Genomic DNA, 12,906 nt, shown 5'->3' with positions numbered 1-12,906 from the left:
ACTCTGAGAATAGTTCAAACAAGCAGCTTTCTGTAATCATTAGTATCACTAGAGGAGAAATCATCATGCTTCAATGTCAAAATCCTACTTGACTGTTCAGGATTTCCGATCTGGTATCCTTCAAAGTTCTCTCTCACTCTCACTCACACACACACACCAATTTTTGTTGCAATACTCTTGCCCTTAATGCAATGGAATAACTGCCAAGCTGGGCAAATACATACAGTTATAACCTGACAGGTCATATGTTTCTAGGTGAAATATATATTGCTCTGTAGCAAATGTCAGGACTGGATGCTATTGTAACATTTGTGTGTGCAGTTCCCTAGCCTTTGGTGCATATTCCCGCCCCCCCTTGGGTAAGGGCCTGATCTATAAAATCCACTGAAGTCCATGGAAAGTCACTGATTTCACTGGGGTTTGGTTCAGGCCCAAGAACAGTTTCTGTGGTGGGGTGCTCTGCCCCATAGGGTTTGATTACAACCCCATACTTTCCTATTCAAAATCGAATACATGATTATTAAGAACATCAATGCCCAAAAGGCCACTGTCCCTGGTTCCTGTCTCGCACCAGCTAGCCCTGAGGCAGAGAGAGCTGCTCCTAACGGAAATGACACTGTAGAAACTGAGCCATCTTCGCGCAGGACGCAGCGACCCAAACTGCGCCCATCCTCGGGAGGGCAAGTCAGCCGGGCGGCGCGGCACAGCTCGGATCGCCGCTTGCTCCCCCGGCCGGCACCGTACCTCTTCCCGCCGCGCTCCGCTCCGCTCCTCCGCGGCCGGCGCCCCGGCCCCTGGGCTCTCCGCGGGATCCTGCCTCCTCTCCGCGTCCCGGGCTGTGTTTGCAGGGCTGACAGGACGCCCCTGGCTGCCTGGTTACCGAGCGCAACAATCCCACACACGCGGCTGCACCTAGCAGCGGCCACCTCCCCCCTCCCCTGCCCTTCTGCAGTCAAACCATGCGGACGGAGCCTCCCTCCTCCCCCCTTCACCGCGGGCTTCGCGCCGCCGTTGCAATGGGGAAGCAGGTGTGTGTGTGTGAGGGGGGAGGGCTCTGTGGCCCTTTGGTAATTCCCTTGCACGTACAGGCGCCGCTCCTCTCAGGCTCTGGTCCCTCCCCGCCGTTACACGCAGTGCATCGCTCGGGGGTGCACTGCGTGTAACAGTGGGAGAGGCTGCGTGTATGTAGGCGATGCAGGATTTCCCTGCTCAGAGAGCCCCCCCACACACACACACACCACCCGCAGCAGCACACACGCGCGCGCGCTAGCCCGCCCCCTTGCAGTGTTTCCCAGGCAGCGGCTGAGCTGTCATTTGTCCCCAGCCTTCTCGCTGTCCCCTCCCTCCCCGGGGAGGTTTCCATTAGTGGGAGGAGGACAGGCTGCTCTCGTAACACGCGTTCCTCCAATCTGCTTCTCTCGGCTCCCTGTGATTTGCTTTGCAGAGTCCAAGCACAGCGCCTGGTCCGTTGCACATTATTTCTAAGGGAGCAAATGTGTATACCAAGCCCTACATTTTTCAAGCACAGACTCTCATATCGTGAATGCAGTTGGATACATGTAATTGGGGAAAAAATTGCAAGTGCAATCAACCTGGGCCCCAACGCCATCCTTCTACATGCCTAACTGCCTGATTTACCCAGTTCAATACTAGGATCTAAATTGCAATGCAATTTTGCACTAACCTGTAATTGCAGGTATATAATTGCACCTGTGATATTAGAGGCAAGCTTCAGACCCAGCTAAAAATGAGGCCAAAATATTCTCTAGTAATGATCCAAAACATCACAGCTTATTCTTAAAATACCTTGTATTTGTACAGGGCCTTCAGTGTGGATCTCACAGCACTTCACAAATATTAATGAGTTAAGCATCCCTGTTTGAGGAAACTGAAGCACAGAGAGATGTGACTTACATACTATGACCTTACTAGAAGTATTTGAGGGATCTAGGAATACAGTCTAGGTCTCTTGACTCCCATTCCTGAGTTTGAAACACAAGATTAACCTTTGTCCAACTGTATTACTCCAGGGTTTTGAACCATTACTGTAGAATAATGCTGTATTTGTTAGTAAGGGATTGCAGATGTCCCTTTTATTTTAGGGTCTTTATTTTTTTCCCCTTTCCATTTTTATTACATTTTGGTTAAAGCTTTTTCATGCAAAAGATAATGAGGAAAAAATCCTCTTATGCATCTCTGCTCACCTCTCTTCTGTGGCACTGAAGGGAACAAAGGAGTGGTATCTGGCTGCAAAGTGAGAAGGGGAGAGGAGCAGAGCCAGTGTAGCACATTCTTTACCTTTCCCAAAGCTCTGAGAGCCTCTCTGTGGCAACTAGAACTTGGCAACATTCGAGCACTCTGGGTTGTGGGTGCCTTGGCTGGCTGGAGGGAGTCAGAGTTAGGGAGTAGAAGTGTCACATGCAGGGGCGGCTCTACAAAGTAGGCTGCCCCAAGCAGCGCGGAGCGCTGCGCGCCCGCCCCCCCCAGTCCCGGGGTCCCCCCCCCCCGGCCCCCGCGGGGGGGGGAGGGAGCGGAGCGGCTCGCCTCCCGCGCGCGCGCCTGCGCGCAGGTCTACGGAGCCGGCGCCCGGACCGCGCCGCGGGGCCGCCTGCGGGGAGCTCAAAGCGAGCCCGGGAAAGGGGGAAGACCGCACCCGCCGCAGGCATGGTCCGGGACTCCCCCGCCGTGGGGCTCCCGCGACGCCCCGGCCGGCGCCTGGGGGCCAGCCCCACCCCCCCCCCCGCCGCCCGCCTGCCCGCTGCTGGCGCGCCCGCTTGGCCCTGGCCGGTCACATGGCATCCTCTCAACAGAATACCCATGATTTAAGTAAGGATGTTAGTGCTGCCCTTCCAACACAAATTTCTAATCTGCAGCATCTGCCTTGCTCAGAAGGGTAAGTATGCAGCTCGTGGGCTAGTCTACACTATCACTTAAGTCGATGTAACTTACCTTGCTCAAGGGTGTGAAAAAGACACACACACACCCTGAGAGACATAAGTTACAGTAACCTAAGCACTGTCCACACCGGTGCAATGTCGGCAGGAGACGCTCTACAGCCAACATAGCTTCTGCCTCTGGCAGAGGTGCAGTAATTATACCAATGGGAACTCCCATCAGCACAGTATATCTTCACCAGATGTGCTATAGCAGCACAGCTGCATCAGTGCAGCTGTGCCGATGCAGCACTGTAGTGTATACTTGCCTATAGTATGACAGACAGTAAGACCAGAAAGCTGGAGCCAGGACATCCAGGGGTGGATCTGAGGTCTGCAGAATTACAAGGCAAGGATTCTCTATGGAGTGTATGCATTTGGGAGGCCTGCCCTGGGTCACTTCTCTAAGTCCCAAAACCTCTTTACCCCTGGGCAAGCATAGCCACAGATATTTTTCCTTACATTTTCCTCTTCTTCAGGTTTCTGTGTAGGAGGGGGGTCATGGAGCCCTTAACATTTGTTTTGTCTTTTAAAAAAAAATCTCCACGGGCCTTGCTATTGTGTCTGTTATATCATGTCAGTTGCAGCACAGAAGGTAGTAAAAGGAAGTGGGTGGTGACATACTTGCTAAATTTCCCCTTAAGGCACACCACATCTTGTTCTGAGAGAAATTCCTCTTCTTACTTGCTGTCTCTTTCCAAAAATTTGGTTTCCTTTCATCTTCCTGAGCAAAGAATAAGAGTATCTTTTTCACTATAAGAGTGTTAGACATTATACTATAATAAAATCCCATTACTGAAATAAATGAGCAATAAAAGTATACAAAATGGTAAGAGGGTATACTATCTTCATTGTTGTATTATGCAACTTAACTGTACAACAGTTAAACTATTGAGATGTATTTTGCCTGTCAGTTACACTGGAAAAGCCCAGAGAAACTTCAGTGCAGTTACTCTGGATCTACTGTGATGTCACAGAAAGCAAGAGTTGGCTCTTTATTTAAATCTCCCCCTTTTTGTGTGTTACACAAAACTATAATGTAGGCATCATCCTTCCTCCTGACACAAAACATCATACCCACAGTTGAACAAACTGGAGACCACCCTGAAAAATAAATGTGTTCAGTGATTAAACTGGGTTGCATTTCAGAACTTTATTGTTTAAATGCATAGATCTAGATTTTTGCCACAGTCAAAGGAGTGACAGTAACTTCATTCAGACTCATGGCTTATATCTTTCTTGAAAGCAGAGTGTTTTCTCACAACCAAATAACGTTTATCAAATTTTTATGAACAAGCCCTTCTGCAGTAATTGCTTCTTGTACCTTATTTTCTTTTAATATTACAGTGTTTATGAGATCTAGAGGAAATAACCAAACTTATTTGCAGCTTTTTTGTTAGAGAAATATCTAGTGTGACATCTCAGTGAAGCTATACTACAATTCTCCTCCAATAGGTTGTTTTGGTTTTGAAAGGTTAAACTCAGAAACTGAAATCCTGTTTGTCAGTAGGATGTTTGCAGATAACGCCTCTGACGGGAAGCGAGATTACTTCTGCTAAAATGCAGCAAGACTGAAAGGGGGATCCACCTGTCTTGCAATACACACTAAGCCAGTGTTGCTGGGGCTTGTGGGGAAGGGAAGCCCATGAACATAAAAGATCTTTTTATCTTATTAGATATTTTTATCTTCTTATGAGACTATAAAAGAAAATAGTGAACAGCGTTGATGCTTTCCATATCAATGTCACTGACATCCTGTCACTTCTACATCTTGGTTATTATTAATTGTTATTTATTATTTGTATTACCCTAGCACCAGGAGCCCTGGCTAGGTTCTGTACAAACACCAAACAAAAAGATGCTTCCCACTCCAGAGAATTTACAATCTAAATATGTTTTGATGGTCTTATGTCTCTTTAAAAGGATGTTCGTTTTTCAGGACTAAGAAAAATGTGCTGATTGTGGCACAAGAGAAACAGTATAGATTTCTGCTGAGGACCCCTGTACCATTTGTCACAGAGCAACTGGCACCTTTAAGGGGAGATGGGGCCAGTCACACCTGTGCCATAATTAATTACCTGCTTCCCACCCTGAGGGGTGGGGATAAGGGCATCAGGTCATGCCTTAATTGTCATTTTAGAAGGCCAAGGTGTCTAAGATCGCAGTTGGGGGAATGGGCAGGCTGCTAGGGAAGGCCCTGAGCCAGAGTCTGCAGGAGGCTGGGCACTCAAGGGGAACCAGTCAGGGGTCCAGTGCTCTGTACTGGGGCAGGAAAGAATGCGAGGGCTAGCAGGGGCTGAAAACTGTACTCCAGAGGAACCAGCCTGGAGGCTGAGTGTTGTATCCCAGAGCCAGAAAGACTCTCAAAGATGGCGCAGAGGATGGGCTGAAGAGAAGCTCCAAAGGACAGAACCACAACTAGGAGGCGGCCATCCCACATGACACCATTTTGCAGCTTATCCCTCTGGGTGACCTTTTGGCCCCAACTCAGGAAAGTGCTTACGTCCATCTTTATCCACACTTAATCACATGCTAACTTTAGGTACATACTCAAAGCCCATTGACTCCAATGAGACTTAAGCATCTGCTTAAAATTAAGCACATCCTTAAGTGGGGTCCTTCCTGAGTAAGGATGTTTTCCTAAATCAGGGGATTTGTTATGATCAGAAGAAAATATTATTCCTAGCCAAAAAATGAGACAGGGAAAAAGGTCTAAATTAACTTGGATGGCATAGTCCAGTAGTTATAGCAAAAAGTAAGGAGGGATAGCTCAGTGGTTTGAGCATTAGCCTGCTAAACCCAGGGTTGTAAGTTCAATCCTTGTGGGGGACACTTAGGGATCTAGGGCAAAAATCATTATTTCATCCTCCTAGTGAAGAAAGTGGGCTTAGACTCAATGACCTTTTGAGGTCCCATCCAGTTCTAGGAGATATACCTATCTCCTATTATTATAGTATTAAAATAAGAAATGAGATACTCCCTCACCCAGACAACCTTGTGCCTCAGTTACCAGCTATAAACAGAACAGTGTAAGACACTTAAAATAGCTCTACAATGTTAAATTTACAAAGTGAAACACACAAAATGTAATAAATTAATTTGCAAACTTAATAGTATTAATTTGGGCTTGAACAGGGACTGGGAGTGGCTGGCTCACTACAAAAGCAATTTTCCCTTTCTTGGTATTAACACCTCCTCATCAATTATTGGGAGTGGACCACATCCACCCTGATTTAATTGGCCTTATCATCACTGGTTCTCCACCTGTAAGGTAACTCCTTTCTCTTCATGTGCCAGTATATTTATGCTTTTATCTGTAATTTTCACTCCATGCATCTGAAGAAGTGGTTTTTTTTACCCATGAAAGCTTATACCCAAATAAATGGGTTAGTCTTTAAGGTACCATCGGACTCCCCATAGTTAACGGTGACTCAGCACCTTAATGCTTCCCTTATTAATATACAGCCTTAGATACTTAATCACATATTATTTCAACAAGAATCCTGCCTCATTCAGTGCACAGGTTAGAAGTTGTACAAGGAACGAAACAGGGGATCTACTGATCTGTAACTCATTTTGAGCAAATTCTGTTTGAAATTACCTTCAGACATCATAAGCAATGATGCCCTGCCTCATTTACAGGGCTTGCGTCACTCTATAAACATTATTGCATTGAGTGAAACAGGATTTCCACAGTTTTATAGTATGATACTAGTTTCCAGACCATATTTCTATGCATGCATGAGCATTCCCATTAGAACACCATTTAGACAACCCTAATTGTTATTACCAAATTAAGGCCCTAAGTGTACATGAACTAAATATGAAGTTTAAAGCATAACTGCATGACTAAATCATAATGGATTTTCATCAGACCAACTATTTAATAAATGCATAGATGTTGCAAACTGATAGTGCAGCAACACAAAATGCTCAGACTACACAGTGCTGAGTACATTAGAAATACTGTACCTAGATAAAGAAGATGGACTACATACAGCTATGATTTGTTAGTTCTCAAAGATAACCAGAATTGCCTCGCAAGTTCTTGTTAAGAGATGTGTGTGTGTTACTAGTATGGGAGTACCTATGTTAATGTAGGTCTTAAGTATTTAGATGATTATGTTTGACATTTCCAGAAACATACACAGTCTCAGTCTGTGCTGCCGGCTCATACAGTTAGCTAAAGTGTTGTGCTTCCTGTTCTGACAAACCTTACTCCTGAGTGCTCACAGAACATGACAAATTCCAAGGAAATCTAGCCAGTACAATCAATGATGCTGAGGACATGGTAGGTGGTATTTCACCTGCAAAGTTAACTGTGCCTGTGAATGGTGGAGGCCACAGCACTATTACCATGCCAACTTTCAGCTGAGTTGTGCCTGGAGATCCTTACCTCTGGAGATCCCATAGCACTTTTCAAAAGAGTGGGTGTGTTGGGCCTAATGTCCTTGCCAAATTCAAAAAAATGGGTAATGAAATTCTTCACATTACATTCCTTCTCCAGTTTCAATTTTATATGATATTCACCATTCCTCCCTGTCCTAAACTGTTGTGTGTTGTTGGTGTGCGCTGCTAAATAATTGCCACATCCCACCTAAGAGGTGTCTGCATTCTTGTTGTAGGGGAAGTGGCTCCTATACAGTATAGGTTGTTTGTAAAATGCTTTGGGGGTATCCTGGATAAAGGTTCTATTTTTATTAACATTATTTTTTTTTAAAGTGGCAAAGCTTGGGCCAACAAATCTCAGCAGTAAGTTGGGTAAAAGTAGGACACCAACAGAACACAAAGAATATGCACATCTAAACTTGACTATCCTGAGTTATGTGAACTGAAACAAAAACAAACATTAGCTTTCCTTACCTTATATTTGGATGAACAACTGAAAGCAATAGGATGAAACTGTACAAAGGGAAACTGAAGCTATATACAGTATACAGAAAAAAAAATCTCAATTAGATGATTGAGTTTTCTTGCAGTATGAAGTTACTGAAGCTCTGTCACCAGAGATATTCCTAATTACAACTGACAAAAAACACGTAAAGATTGAGCACAATCTGGCACTTGGCAGGGGATGACCTAAAAAGAGTTGCATTATATTTCTAATGCCATTTACTTTAATGTTTTCTAGAGGCTAAGTATGGATATTTTGAATAGTTTATTGTTGTGACAACTTCTCTGTACTGTGTGCTTTAAAAGTTCTGTTAAATTCTAAATTCATTTCTGAAAATTCCATATCATAAATGGAGCTCAGAGAAAAATAGGGAAATAGTGACAACTTTTTGTAAACAATTTCCCCCCATTTTTGTCCAACATTTTTTAGGAGTGGGGGGTGGGGAGAAGGAATGGGACATCAATCACCTCTAGTGAGCTTGATATTTTAAAACAGGATTACTAAGGTTAATAGACAGTTAAAAGAACCAGCTCACCAGTTAAAAATAACATATGTTGTATAACGGTTGAGTTTTAGAAAAATAAATGCAAATGAAACATGTCAAAAGTTTAACTTAGTCTTCAAATTAGTAGTACAAAACAAATATAATCAAATAATGCCATCTGCTGGACTGTGACAAAATAAGCTGGGCTAGAGCCATGTACAATTTTCATTAAGAACTCTCAAGCTAGCAAAACAGAAGTAACTTTGCATTTCAAACTGCCCTGAAACTCAAGCTATGCTACTCAAAAGGTTCACAAATCTTTTGGCAAAACTGGGCTGTTTTGATCTGAGGGAAATGGAACCAATTCCAAGCAAAGACGGTCATATCATTTCAGTAAACATCGTCAGGAATGTTCAGCGGTTTAGATTTTTTTCTTCTTCTTTTATATGAAACTAGCTAAGAGGACAGACCCTGCTGACTTTATTCACTTTAGCAGTGAGTTTGTTGACATTTAATGGAATTATTCACATGAGCAGTGGAATAATTTTTCCCAAAATGATGAGAGGACAAGACAGAGACACTTCCCTGTAGCATCATAACATCACCCTCTTTCACTGTAAACCAAACAGGTACCAACAAAAGCTATTGTTTCTCCCACCTCCCTTCGAAATAAACAAGACCTGCAGCATTTATTTTGGCCTCCTCCTTCCTGTCTTGTAATGGTGAAGTCTTTGACTGGCTCCTGTTGGGTGCTGCAAAAATCTTCAGACAACTTGCTGACCTTCCAACATCCTCCTAAATTCCCTAATCTCTCCTCTTCCACTTCCAGATGTCTCTCCATATGAAATCATCCCAAACACTCCTATATCCATTAAGTCCTCCAATGTCTCTTCCCTTTCCCCTGACCCAAATCTCTCTTCTCTTTCTCCCAAGACTTGCCTCCCACTAAATCTCAGTCTCTTCTCTCAAAATCCCCATATTGCCAACTCTCATGATTTTATTACAAGTCTCATAATATTTGGTGTTTTTCTTAAACCCTCAAGTGTTGGAATCCAGCAAAGCCAAGAGAATTGTAGCTTCCATGTTAAAAAAAATATTAAGTGTTTGGCCCTCATGATTGCAGAGAAAAGCTTGAAAACGTGAAGAGAGTGCATCCTAAAGACTCAATAACCAGAGGGTAAATAAAAGGAAACCAGTGTATTGTTAAAAACAAAAAGCATATTATATTTTGTGCCTGACTCATGATTTTTTAAACACAGAGTTGGTAACATTGTGTCTCCTCCCTCAGACACAATCTACATTGTCTCCGTCAATATAGCCCCAACACCCCTCATTCTCTCTTCTGAAAATTGCCTCTTGTCCCAGTTATTTTCCTCTCTCCAAAGTCCTTCCATCTCCTTTACCCTTTCCCCAAACTCAGACCATAGCTTCTCCCTTGGGCCTGTGTTGTTCCCCATTTCTGCAAGTGGTGTCCCTGTTATGCCCATCCTCCATAGCTGTTGCCCCATCAGTGCTGCAGCCCTGTTTGGCTTGGCCTGACTCCTTGGTGGTGGGGCAGCCAGCCAAATCTGAGTGAGTGACATTGAAACCTTGTACTGCAGGGGCCAGGTCACAGTGCCCAGAGCAGGGAGTTGAGCCCAGCCAGCCCTATGGGACAGGAGCCACTTCAGCTGGGACAGAGGGCTTCAGGGGTGGGGATGGGACAAAGCAGGACAGTGTCATGAAACCCAGGAGTAGTGGAAGGTCTGTCACTCAGGGGGTGGAGGAGAATGATAGTCTGGGGTCTGGCTGAGAGAGAGAGTTGAGGACTAGTATGGAGTCCCTTTGTCTTCTGTCACCACCCGCTGAGCAAACACTTGCTGCTGCTCTTTCCCTGCTTAGATCCAGCAGTGGGAGCAGCCAGAGAGAAGAGAGACATGGGGCTACTCCTGGGAGAATTCTGCACCACTGTGCAATGCAGAATTTTGCAGAAATTAATGTTGTGTATGCAGAATTTCTCCCCCCACACCACAGAAATGGACTGCAGTGCTGCTAGCCACCACTAGGGGCTACTGGATTTAGCAGAGCCCCGCTTGCACACACAAGACACTGCTGGGAGAGGGAGCTAGATGGTTCCTGGCACCTGTAGTTCCCAGCATGCCCTAAGGGAAGGAGAGGGCAGCACGCAGGAAACTCTATGCAAACCTGAGACCAAGCATCAGGCTGTTTCTCCCTCTGGGCTCTGGGGGCGGAGAGGGGGAGGAATGGGTGTCTGGGCAAGGGGGGGAGCGTAGTTGGGCTCTGAAGGGGAGGGGTTATGGGGGTCTGGCCCCCTAGCTGCACTCTGGGAAGGGGGCAGAGAAACAGGAACTGGGTTGTCATGGGGGTTTCTTTAACTCTCTAGTCCTCGGGGGACTTTTGTGTTTGCCTGTATTGTTGTAAACATACTTGCTGGCAGATATTTTGAAATAAATTACCAAAATAATTGAAACTGGTGTGATTATGTAGTGTTATTTTGACAAATAAAGTTTGCAGAATTTTGGAGAATTTTAAAATACTGTTCATAGAATTTTTAATTTTTTGGTGCAGAATGTCCCCAGGAGTAATGGGGCCCGGCTTCAGGCAGCTGGGCTCCACAGCAGCCTCTAGACGGCCTATAGGTGGAACTGCAGCTGAATGCATGACATACAGGCTAAGCTGTGGGCAGGAACGACAGGGCTGGCAACCGAGACTGTGATGTAAGAGGTGTAACACTGGAAAGCCCTGCCTTGTAAACCTAGACTGCTCCTTCAGGAGGATGGGGAGGTGAGAGGGGGAGTGTTTGATAGGGGACTTAAAAAATCTATAATATGATTTCCCCAGCACCACCAAGAAGGAAGTCACGTAGGTGGCACAGAAGAAAAACAAAATTCCTAAACTGCTTTTGTTAGTTGTTTGTACATTGCCTGGTACAATGGGGCGATAAGTCTTAGGGCAACTACAATAGAAATAATAGAAAATAAGCTATACCTGGATATTATAGTCCTGATTCAGCAAGGTACTAAGACACATGTCAAACTAAACTGATTGAAAGCAGGGAGGTTAACCATGTGCCTGATTTTAAGTATATGAGTAAGTACCTTCCTGACTCAAACCTTCAGTACATGGGGTCCAGACTTGTATTCCTCACACCCTGTGCAAAACTTTGCAAGGATGCAAGTTCAGGCCCTTAAAATATACTTGGTTATCATATCATACCCTTCTGTATTATATCATTTTCCATCAGATCACTGATAGATGAGTGATACATAAAGCAACAAAAATAAGTTGTTTATCATTTATATCCAAGAATTGCTTGATTTAAGATAAAAATGGATATTCTGCTATTAGTGAGTGGTCAAAAAAACCCAACCAAAAAAACCCACAACAAACAAACAACCCACCCTACCTAAATCAGTAAATGAGGCCCAGAAAATTAAGCATTCAGTGATCGCTGAAAGGCATTTCCTTCAATTGTTGGTCTTACCTCCACTCTTACCCTTTCCTCCCTGATTTTCTTTTGTTCTAAATTTCAGCAAGGCTTTATTTTTCCAGTAAACAATATCTTCATAGTGTTAGTAAACCAATGTATCTCCTCTGATGTAAAAAGCCATCATGATCAAAAGTTTACCATTGTTTCCTTTAGCATTGTGTGCTTATAAATGGTCTGGGCTCAGAAAACAAACTTTTACTATTGTAAGTCATTTGGGTAGTAAGATGAAAGAGGGATTTTCAGCCTACATCGGCACCTAAAGAAAAGCAGTCCTGAAAAATTAAACAGCTTTCACTCCTACATGAGACCTACATTAATAAAAGCCAAACCAGGGTATACTGCAGGTGTTGTGGCAGATCATTCGATGTGGGACACTTTTGTGTCTCCACAAGCCAAATCTACCAGCTGGGGGGTTAATTGGACCCAGTATCTGAAATTAGACTGTGAGCAAACCCATGTTAAATCAGTTCTGAAAAAAAAAAAAACGTTTTTGGAGGTAACTTATTAGTATTGGAAACAGTAATACTAGAAGCAGCAACAGCAATGGTTTTGCTCATGGAATCCTCCCATTAGATCTCTGGGACAGATTTCAGATACTCAGCAGCAATAAATATTAACATCACTACAGAAGTATTTATCTTTCCATTAGTATAATGAATTTTATCCAAAGACGATTGATGTCTACAGAAGTCTTTTTATTAACTTTAGTGCCTCTTGAATTAGGCCCTTACATAATGTATACTGCATCCACAGATGGGAAGCATTTCTGAAAAATGCAATGTAAAATTTGGTCCCAAAGAGAGGTTTTTTATGCATTGCCCCATACATTCAGATTCTGCTCACAGCACAGGTAAAAAAATGAAGCCTATATATTCCAGACCACGGTGGAATATAGGCTATAGACAGCAGGATCCACCTGTTCAACAACAAACCAGTTATGGAACTATGTGTGATGATGATGTCCTTTGTGATCAAAGATGACACTGACAACAATTTTAAGTCTTGTGAATATGGTTGTGGCTAAAATGGCTGATGTGAGTGGCAGTCCTTTCCACATGAAGTACATAGGTAGCTCGGGGCTGGGGAAGGGATTACAATCTGCTGA

General features: G+C 44.1%; 1 protein-coding gene across 3 annotated transcripts in view; it reads right to left on the bottom strand.

Annotated features, from left to right (window-relative positions):
- SYNE1 (spectrin repeat containing nuclear envelope protein 1) overlaps positions 1–1,034 on the bottom strand; it is a 472,714-nt gene extending 471,680 nt beyond the window's left edge. For 2 of the 3 annotated variants that reach the window (XM_039529938.1, XM_039529933.1), the window contains exon 1: positions 745–1,034. The gene's annotated coding sequence lies outside the window, so the exon portion shown is untranslated. Of the gene's footprint in view, positions 1–571; positions 709–744 lie in introns of those variants that run through there. The other variant, XM_039529934.1, reaches the window with a different exon arrangement.
- Positions 1,035–12,906: the final 11,872 nt, after the last annotated feature.

The sequence above is a fragment of the Mauremys reevesii genome, linkage group 3 (genome assembly GCF_016161935.1).
Source record: "Mauremys reevesii isolate NIE-2019 linkage group 3, ASM1616193v1, whole genome shotgun sequence".
Classification (NCBI taxonomy): domain Eukaryota; kingdom Metazoa; phylum Chordata; order Testudines; family Geoemydidae; genus Mauremys; species Mauremys reevesii.
This window is presented reverse-complemented; position numbering and strand designations above follow the sequence as displayed.